The 10,224-nt window shown below is 47.1% G+C and overlaps 1 long non-coding RNA gene across 2 annotated transcripts in view; it reads left to right on the forward strand.

Moving 5' to 3' along the window:
* Window positions 1–4,096: 4,096 nt before the first annotated feature.
* Window positions 4,097–10,224, forward strand: part of LOC104989867 — a 30,616-nt gene continuing 24,488 nt past the window's right edge. The window contains exon 1 of one of the 2 annotated variants that reach the window (XR_825432.1): window positions 4,097–4,396. This is a non-coding gene — a long non-coding RNA (uncharacterized LOC104989867). Of the gene's footprint in view, window positions 4,397–6,447; window positions 6,554–10,224 lie in introns of those variants that run through there. The other variant, XR_825431.1, reaches the window with a different exon arrangement.

Genomic DNA, 10,224 nt, shown 5'->3' on the forward strand with positions numbered 1-10,224 from the left:
AAATAGGCAAGGACCTACCCTATAGCACAGGAACTCTACCCTATCTTGTTGTTGTTGAGTTGCTCAGTTGTGTCCAGCTGTTTGCAGCTCCATGGAACTGAAGCACGCCAGGCCTCTGTCCTTCACCATCTCCCAGAGTTCACTCAAACTCATGTCCATTGAGTTGGTGATGCCATCCAACCATCTCATCCTCTGTTGACCCCTTCTCCTCCTGCCCTCAATCTTTTCCAGCATCAGGGTTTTTTTTTCCTATGAGTCAGCTCTTTGAATCAGGTGGCCAAAGTATTGGAGCTTCAGCATCAGTCCTTCCAATGAATATTCAGGGCAATTTCCTTTAGGATCGACTGGTTGGATCTCCTTGCAGTCCAAGAGTCTCTCAAGAGTTTTCTCCAGCACCACAGTTCGAAGGCTGTGGTGCTCAGCCTTTTTTTTATTGTCCAGCTCTCATATCCATACATGACTACTGGAAAAACCATAGCTTTTGACTATATGGACCTTTGTTGGCAAAGTAATGTCTCTGCTTTTTAATATGCTGTCTAGTTTGGTCATAGATTTTCTTCCAAGGAGCAAGTGTCTTAATTTCATGGCTGCAGTCACCACAGTGATTTTGGAGCCCAAGAAAATAAAGTCTGTCACTGTTTCCATTGTTTCCCCATCTGTTTGCCATGAGATGATGGGACCTGACGTCATGATCTTCGTCTTTTGAATGTTGAGTTTTAAGCCAGCTTTTTCACTCTCCTCTTTCACCATCATCAAGAGGCACTTTAGTTCCTCTTCATTTTCTGCCATAAGGGTGGTGTCATCTGCATACCTGGGGTTACTGATATTTCTTCTGGCAATCTTGATTCCAGCTTGTGTTTTACCCAGCCTGGCATTTCACATAATGTACTCTACATACAAGTTTAAAAAGCAGGGTGACAATATACAATATACAGCTCTTACAATATCTTGTAATATCCTATAACGGAAAACAATCTGAAAATATATATGTATAACTGAATCACTTTGTATATTTGAAACTAACACATTATAAATTAACTTTCAATACATAAAATTCTTAGACAAAAATAAAGAAGCATAGGAGTAGAGGGGCTCCCACATGCTGGTGAAGTTCAGGATTCACTGTCTGTCCTAAGGTGAATCCTTCGAGTTAGCCCTGCCTCCCTGTCCAGGGGGCCCACTGCCTATGGGTGTGTGATATTTTGCTGTTCCTTTGTTTACTTAATGAATCAACACTCTTACACCATGCATTTCATAGTAGGACATGTTGGTGGGCACCCAGTAGATGCCTGAATTATCTGGTAAAACCATCCTTTGTCCAGAAGAAAACTATCTTCAAAATCTCACTAAACAAGCACAAAACAGTGTCCTTGTTGAACTAGAAAAGGAAATAAATGTGGGACAGCATCTGGGGAACTTGGTGCCCCTTGGTACTTTCAAAAATCTGCTGTAATTCAAAGATCCTGGTGGTGGTAGGGAATAGGCAAGAAAGCCCTTGCCTCAGTCCACCCATCCACTCATGTTTCTGGCAAAATTAGCTGAGTCTCAAATACTTGGTAGTAGGCTTTGTCTCGGAGAAGGCAATGGCACCCCACTCCAGTACTCTTGCCTGGAAAATCCCATGGACAGAGGAGCCTGGTAGGCTGCAATCCATGGGGTCGCTAAAAGTCAGACACGACTGAGCTACTTCACTTTCACTTTTCACTTTCATGCATTGGAGAAGGAAATGGCAACCCACTCCAGTGTTCTTGCCTGGAAAACCCGAGGGACGGGGGAGCCTGGTGGGCTGCCGTCCGTTGGGTCCACAGAGTCGGACACAACTGAAGCGACTTAGCAGCAGCAGCAGGCTTTGCTAGGAATTTGTGCTTCTGCCTCTCTTTTTATCTTGCTTTCTTGTTGCCCCCACGCTGACCTCTTTAAGCAAATTTAGCCTCCTCTTTTTGCCTCATCAAACTTGCAGGCATGTCCAGAGACTGAGCAGGAGCTGATTCCAATGGTGAAGGTGGGCCTTGATGAGGAGGGGAAGAAGGGGTGGAGGAAGATGAGGTGAAGGAGGGGGAAAAGGATGGGAGACGGAAAAGATGATGGTGAGGATGAGGGGATGGTGAGGAGGATCAGGGAGGGAGAAGATGATGGTGATGATGAAGGGGATGATGGAGAGGAGGATGAGGAGCATGATGATAGAGCCTCCTTCTTGTCACTATCATGATTTAATAGGAGCATAATGATGATGGGGGTGGTGGGAAAAATGACAGCCCTTCAGCAGGTTTATCTTATTTAAGTTTCTCTCTGCAGAGATGCTTTAGGCCTTTATAAAATACCCTTCCCTGAGCTTTGGCATTTGTCTTTCATTGTTCCTCAGACCCAGGATACTATTTTGGTTTAAAAAAGTTCCCGTTTGTGCTGCCCCAGGTAGCAGCTGCCAGCTCCTGGGAGAAGAAGACCTAATGGTTGTCTGTTTTCAGAGGCGCTGCACTGGCTGCCTGTTTAAGACTGATTTTTTATATTGTTCCCTGTAATCACACTGCATTACGCTGCCCTGGCCCAGGGCCTGTGCAAGGTTTTGACTTGAAATGTCTTGCTTCATTCTCTGGAAGCTGCTGACGCTTACCCCTCCGGCTGCGGCCCTCACCTAGTTACTGATGTCCTCCGTAGCTGAGCCGAGAGGCCTGAGAGGAGAGGGCGTCCACGCTCTGCATTTGCTGGCGCAGCAGTTTGGCTTCTGCTCTTGAGGTTGCTTCAGTCCTGGAATGTCTGGTGGGAGGGGCTGAGCCCAAGAAGGTTCTTAAAGAAAGATAACACATTAACATCAGAAATCTGCAGAATAAGAGTTTGAAAACACCCCAGAGAAGACATACATTGTATTCGGAAGTAGAGACAAGGGTTAGCCACCAAATTTTCCTTAGCACTTCTTGTGTGCTGTTGGGAGCATTAGGGGGAAAGCCCAATTTAGGTGATGATTAGGGAGAAAGGGGTTGCACCGAGGTGCTGTCCCTCTGACCACAGAAGCCCAAACAAAGTGTGGCTTGTTTGTGCTCCTCCCCAGTGCAACTGGGACTGGCATCTTGAAAAACAGATTTGTTAAGGTCTCAGAAAGTGCTGGGTCTGTAGTGAATGTGATATACCTGCTTGGTAGATAAAATATCCGGTAGAACTAAGGGCTAGAAATGCCAGAGAGACACACAGGAATTCAAAACTGGGGTAGAGAGAAATGTGTCTGGGCTTCAGAGAAAAATGTATTTGATACAGAACAAGATATTTGAGGGGCTGAGGTCACGGGATTCAGAACATCTGCTGGGAGAAGGGGACAATGGCTGCTAGTCAAGTGCCTGGGGTGCTGGGTGCTTCAGCCACAGTCACCACAGTATTCTATGGAGGAGGTGTTGCTGTCACTCTTTTCCAGGTGAGGAAACTGCCCAGGGTCACACAGCAAGGGACTGCTTTTTCCTTTCAGGGGTAGAGGACACATGTGGGCCTCTTGGCCTCTGGACACTTTGCTAAGGGAAGGGGCACAGCCTCAACGCCCACCCTTCCCCAGTGGCCTCAGGCCAGGCTGTGGGAAGTGGAGCCTCTTTCCCATGGAGGTGGAAGAGGGGCCAGGCCAGTGATCCTGCTGTAGCCTGAGCTCAGGGGCTGAGACCACCCCCTCTCTGGAGCCCAGGAGTCCCCAAAGTGGGGACACCAGTTCTCTACAGCTGCCTCCAACCCATTCTTCCTCCCTCCAGGGACCTGTTGGCTGGAGGCCCAGGCTCTGCTGATAGAGAACTGACAGATTTCCTAAAATAGGAAGCCCTGTCACTCACCCATTCTCTCCCTTTGGCTAGCTGACTGGGGCCTTCCGAGGAGAAATCTCTTTATAGATGTGTTTTACTAGAAGCAGCTTTGGCATAAAGGAGTAAGGCTGACCTCATGCCTTTGGTGGAGGGCCAGTTCATGGCCATCGAAAGTCTATTGAGCCCGGGGGCTGCACTGGAATAATAGGGCTGGTTGGGAGCTGGCCGGAAGTCTGTTCTCTCACTTCCTGTTTAGAAGGGGTGAAAAAAAGCCCAGGGGACCTCACCAACTACTCAGCTGAGTTCCTTCCCTTCCAGCAGAGGCCCCAGGGCCCCCCAGCCTGTGCAGGGAGCTCTAAACTTGGCATTAGAACAGCAAAATTCAAGTTCTGGTTATCTTATTTTTCTTTTAGAAGACCTGGAACAGATCTTTCTGGGACTTGGTTTTCTCATCTATGTAATTAATGAATTCAACAGCCCCTGTGCTCCCAACCCACAGGGTTGTAGTCCCAATCCTGAGCAGGAGTCTCCATGTGCATCAAGTGCTGGGTCAGCACTGTCCTCTGATAAGAGACCAGATTGTGTTTGCTCAGAGATAACGCCCAGGGCCTGGAACAGGAAAGGTGAGTCCCAGCCACCTGTCTGCTCAGGGAGCTGCTTCTCTGAGGCTGTGACCCGGTTCACCTCTCTTTCCCGTAGACCTGCCTCTTTCTCGTTGATTATGAAAATAACCACGCGCCTCCCCCATTTTGCCATTTGGGTTTTGCTTGGCTGCTTTAATTCACTCTTTTGTAACATGGGCTTTTTTTTTTCTGTTTCTACACTCAGTTGATCTGAAATCAGGTTTCACTGAATGAGCAGAACTTTCCATTCATTTATTTATAAGGGATTTGGATTTTGTTTTTACTGCTCAGAATTCCCCTGATACACTTATTTTACCAATTTTGCATGTGGTTAGAGGGAGGGGCGGGAGAAGGCAATGGCACCCCAAACCAGTACTATTGCCTGGAAAATCCCATGGATGGAGGAGCCTGGTAGGCTGCAGTCCATGGAGTTGCTAAGAGTCGGAAACGACTGAGTGACTTCACTTTCACTTTCCACTTTCATGCATTGGAAAAGGAAATGGCAACCCACTCCAATGTTCTTGCCTGGAGAATCCCATGGACGGAGAAGCCTGGTAGGCTGCAGTCCATGGGGTCACGCAGAGTCAGACACGACTGAAGCGACTTAGCAGCAGTAGCAGCAGAGGGAGGGGCATCATGATACTAACATTGCTTTCCCATAGGTGTGATTCTGCCTTGAAAAACAGTAAGGAGAGAGATGGGGCAGGCCCAGGCTCAAGTCACGCTCAGACCATGTCCATTTTTGGTGCACTTGGCAGTGGAAAGTTTGGGAGGACTCGGATGGGGCCATTAACATGGACCTGGGGTGATTCTGCTAATGACTGTGAGAAGGATCATGAGACAGTCCCCTACCTCCACCCTTAAATAGAGGTCTGGGGAAAGCTTATTGGAGGCAGATGGCACTGCTCCCCTCTTGGCATAGTTGTCTTTGTGTGTTTTGGGTAGGATGGAGAATGAGGCAACTGTGGAAAACTAGGCAAAGGCAGAGTGTCTGAACTCACAACAGTGTCCCAGTCGCCCTTGCTTAACTGGAAGCAGAGTCTTGCCCAGAGCCCCTTGTGAGCAGTGCAGTGAGACCCCACGCTTGAGGCTGGAACCAGCACCTGTTTCCTCAGAGATAGGAATCTCTTTTTCCACCAAGATTGTGTTTGCTCAGAGATAACACACAGGGTCTGGAACAGGAAAGGTGAGTTCCAGCCACCTGGGGTAGATACAAAAAAGAGAGTTGAAGTCCCTGTGCTTGAGAAACCCAAAACCTTCCAAAGAGATTAAAGCAATCCCCCAAGTATGAAAGAAGTGGCAGCTATTAAAGACAAGTGGACGTGAGGGTGGTGGATGCCTGGGCTCACTCTGGCCTTCTGAACTGGCCGAGGGGAGTGGACCAACGATCCACTCATCTCCCTTCTGCCCTCTCTGCTTCCTTTCCTTCCTGCTGTGTGTACAGCACTGTGCAAGATCCCAGGTGAGGATGGAAGTATTCTAATAAGGGATCAGCAATTCCTACTGGGCAGTGTCAGTGTGGAGGACTGGGGAGGACTGCTTTAAGGGCCAGGTCATCCTGCCTGATGGGGCAGGACCTGGACTTTCAACATCAGTATCATGGCCAACAAGCCTTGTCCTAGGGCATCCTTCTGGACAGACCACATCCTAACCTCAGCTTCTGTACCCATTCTGTTCCTTCGCTTGTGCCTTTGAGTCTGAGTCACTTGCATAGATTCCACCTCCAGGTAGGCATCTTTCATTTGTTATCCCAGTGTCTGATTTGGAAAGACCCCAGACATCACCCCTGAGGCAAACGTTTGGCCCTGGACCCCCTTTCTCACTTGGTTTTGGTTCTGGCAAGTTGCTTCAGTCCAGATGGAGTTTACAGGACTTCAGATTAACTGTGGAGACAACTTGTAGACCCAAACTAATTGGAAAAAAAAAAAAGTGCTTTGTTAATTATGAGATTTCAGAAGGCTTGATTTTGGTCCCCAGGGACAGTCAGGATTTGCATAAATGGGAAAGAGAAGAGAGTGCATTCTTGGCAGGAGGCAAGGCTTCATCGAGAACTCAGAGATGGGAACGTGCTTCAGGGAGCAATGAACAGACCAGTTTGCTGAAAATATTTATCGAGTGCCTCCTGTGTGTGAGGCACAGAGAAGACACAAAGGAAAGGTAATGAGTGATCCTTGTCCTCAAGGATTCTGCAAGGTTGGATTTCTGAAATCAGAACAGAAAGGCCTGGGGAGAGGCTGAGGAGTGAAGGTGGGGGCGGGAACTGAGGGTGCGGGAAGGCATCGGCTCCCTTAGCACAGATACAGATGACGAAAAAAATGTGTGCTCAGGACATAATCTTAGTAAAGCTGCAGATTACATTTAAAACAAACATTTACAAAGAGGATTGGCAGGAGGAATGTGGGGGGAGAGGGAGCAGTTCCGCGTCGCAGAGCTTCTGAACTACTGCCATAAATTTAGCAAAAGTGGAGAGAGGATACCAGGGGCCGAGCCCAGATGGATTTTAACAGCAAGCTCTCCAGCCAGCTGATGCTCTGATGTTTGTTATGTTGCTATTGTGTCGGTGACCGTGGCAGCAAAGTCGTCCAGGCCTGTGGAGAGACCTTCCTAGGTTGTGAGCTTTTTGGCTTTTTGAACTTGTGGCAAGAAGTTGCTTTGGTTTCCTCTCCCTGTGTATGTGGTCATACAGAGGAATGCCTGTGGTCTCTGAAATATAGTAACAGCTGACGGAACTCTGCATCAAATCAGCAGAAAAAAATGACTAATCAGATAGGTGATTGGGCCTTGCATTTGCTGTCCTGAATATAGCTACATTCCGATGGTTTCTCTAAAGGTTTCTCATAATTTGAATTTGCATTTCTAAAGAACTGGTACATCATCACTTCAGGTACAATTAAAAATAGCAAGATACGAAATAAGAGTATAGGTTAACAAGAAAAGGAACATTCATTCATTCAGCAGACATTTTGTTCCGTATTATAGTTAAGTCACTTTGCTACATGCAAAGCCAGTTGCCTATTTATAAGTGCCTCCCTTGTACTATGCTCTTAAATGCGTAAGATCAGGATACTACCCTACTAAGTGAGCAAAGAATTCCAGGTTCAAGTTCTTCCAGTGGAAGACCATCTAATAGAGGGATTTGAGAGAAGGGATTTCTTTAGTGGTCTCCGGTAGCCATTTGGTCTCACCCTCTCTGAACTTTGTGAGGCTACCAAGTTTCATAAGAAAAGGCCCTTGTCCAGGGCTGTGTATGCAGGAGGCCATTAGATCGCAAGAATTGGGAGAATAATCTAACCAGCAGGAAACAAAACCCAAGATCAAATCCTGCAGAGTGATGGAAGCGGACTCCCCTGATGAAGCTGGTTCCTTTTACAACAACAAGCAGGGGCCCTGCAGGTTCTCAGCTCAGGCTCAGTGAACTGAATCCAAATTAGCCTACTGCATGGAAAGGTGTGTGCTCAAGAACTGGCCAGGGGAGCCTGAGAGCCAGAATCTGAGGATAGGCAGGTGCCCAGCATGGACATGGTCCTGTGGTTGACTCCAGAAGGCCTTAGAGAGGAAGGTGTGCTGTGGCTTCTATTTGTCTATAATCCTTCTCAACTCCTTTGAGAACCAGACACAATCAAAAGAGGAAGAGTTGGCACAGAATGGGGTTGGAGCCCAGCCTGGGGTTTCTGCATGTGAACTTCCTGGTGGCCCCAAACATAGTGCTCTCCATTGTAGGACTAATCTTTTTTTTTTTTTTAATTGGGATTTCTACAAAGATGAATCATTTGTTAAAACAGTTCAGGTCCATAAAGAGTGAGCACTGTGATGCCCCTGGGTTTCTGTTTGGGTAGTGCTTCTGACTCACTCAGAGAATCGGGTCATCTTGTGTACCTCAGTTTCTCCTACCCACGTAAACAGGATGCAACTTGTCAGCTGCAGATCACAAGGTTGTGGGAAACTTAATTAAAGAATGTGTTCATACTTGTGATACCCTTGAGGGGGGCAGGGTTTCTATAGGAGAGATGCATGGCGGTCTGAAAAGTCTTCCTTACAAGTGAAGCCCATTTCATTGTTTGTGCTAACGTCTCTTTTCTCCCCTCCCCACTTCAAATCATCTCCATGTAGTCATACACTCCCAAGGATAATATATTAGTAATAATAATAGCTATTATTTATTGACCATAAGGGCTTACCTTGTGGCTCAGCTGGTAAAGAATCCACCTGCAGTGTGGGAGACCTTGTTTCAATCCCTGGGTTGGGAAGATCCCCTGGAGAAGGGAAAGGCTACCCACTCTAGTATTCTGGCCTGGAGAATTCCATGGGCTGTGTAGTCCACGGGGTCACAAAGAGTCACATGACTGAGCAACTTTCACTTTCATTGACCAACTCTGTGCCAATCACTTTGCTATGTATTATCTTGAATTCTTAAAACAGACATGAAAGATAAGTATTATTAATCCCTCTTTATACTTGTGGAAGCTGAGGCCTAGGGAGGTGAATGGAAAGGGAAGAAGTGACCCAGCAATTACGTAAGTGGTGAGCCAGGATCGTGACTCAGGTTCACCCAGCTCCAAGGCCATACACTCTCCACTACACCCCACCAGCTCCTAGCCACTCTTCTCAGACTGCTGAGGGCAGATGAATGGAATCTGCCCAGAGGAGGCAGCTCCTAGTAGAAAGGTGACCACAGGGTAGTGTTCAGCACAACGTCAGCAGTGCCCACACTCAACACACAGATGTGGCCAAGGCTGCTAGTGGTGGGCCCAGTGCAGTGTCTTTTCCTTGGTCTTTGGCAGAAATGCCATCTGAGACTGAACCCACCCTTTCTTGTGTAAAAGCCTGCCTGTTCCTAGTTCCTAGCTGTGTGGAGGAGCTCAGGAAAGGAATGAATTATTTCTTGGGGCAGGGTCATCCCTCATCCAGGTCCCTCCACCTTCCTGTACTCTGGGGATCCAGCAAGCCCCCTACATGCCCACCTGATCGCTTGTTCAGAGGGAGGAAGGCAGGTTGGTGACATGGGGCGCCAGGGACTGGGCCTCTGTCCTGCTGCTGCTCGAAGGCCCAGCTTTCTGGCACTGTAGCTTACCTGGAAGCTGTTAACTCTGCCCTAGTTTATTTTACTGCAGGCGTATTTATCCTTTCTGTGATGGCTTTCAGACAATAGGCGTGGTGGCTGATGAGTTGAAACCCGTCTTAATTATGCATCAAAGCAGACTTAAGAAGTGTTATTACTTGCTTAATGATAACAGCTTGCAAAAGTTTCCAAGGCTCTCAGTATAACCAGGTCCTAATGGTCATACATCTGCTCCTGAAAGGGATTTGCCATTTGGAAATGCAAGTGCTTGGCTCTGACAAATGGCACCCTGACATAATCATTCAAGTGCTCAATGTCCTCTGAATGTCATTGTCTAATGATTGGTATTGATTTTGGTAGCTCTTTCAAAGGCTGGGCTGTCAGCAGCCCCTTTGAGGGGCGATCATAGCCTTTGATTCCTGGGGAGTTGCTGCTGGTTTTATTGATGCTTTGTTAGAACCAGAATTCCCTAGGGTCTATCATTAGCTCTCCAGAGGAGTTTTTATATACACCAGCCAGAATACTTATGAAATTTCTATACTATGTAATCACCATCAGTGTTGTATAAGACTTTCTTTTTCCTACTTGCACTGATCCCCACCTTAATATTTAGTTTCGTAGGTAAAGATGCATGAAAAGGCAGAAATTTAGAGCTCATTCTTATAACAAGTAACATTCTATTTTTCCAACTTTCTAGCCTTCTCCCGCAATGATGTATTCCAAATAACATGTTTCTTTCCTGGTATCTAAAGTTTACCTCTTTAAGTAA

The sequence above is a fragment of the Bison bison genome, unplaced genomic scaffold, assembly GCF_000754665.1.
Source record: "Bison bison bison isolate TAMUID 2011002044 unplaced genomic scaffold, Bison_UMD1.0 scf7180017864166, whole genome shotgun sequence".
NCBI classification, from domain to species: Eukaryota; Metazoa; Chordata; class Mammalia; order Artiodactyla; family Bovidae; genus Bison; species Bison bison.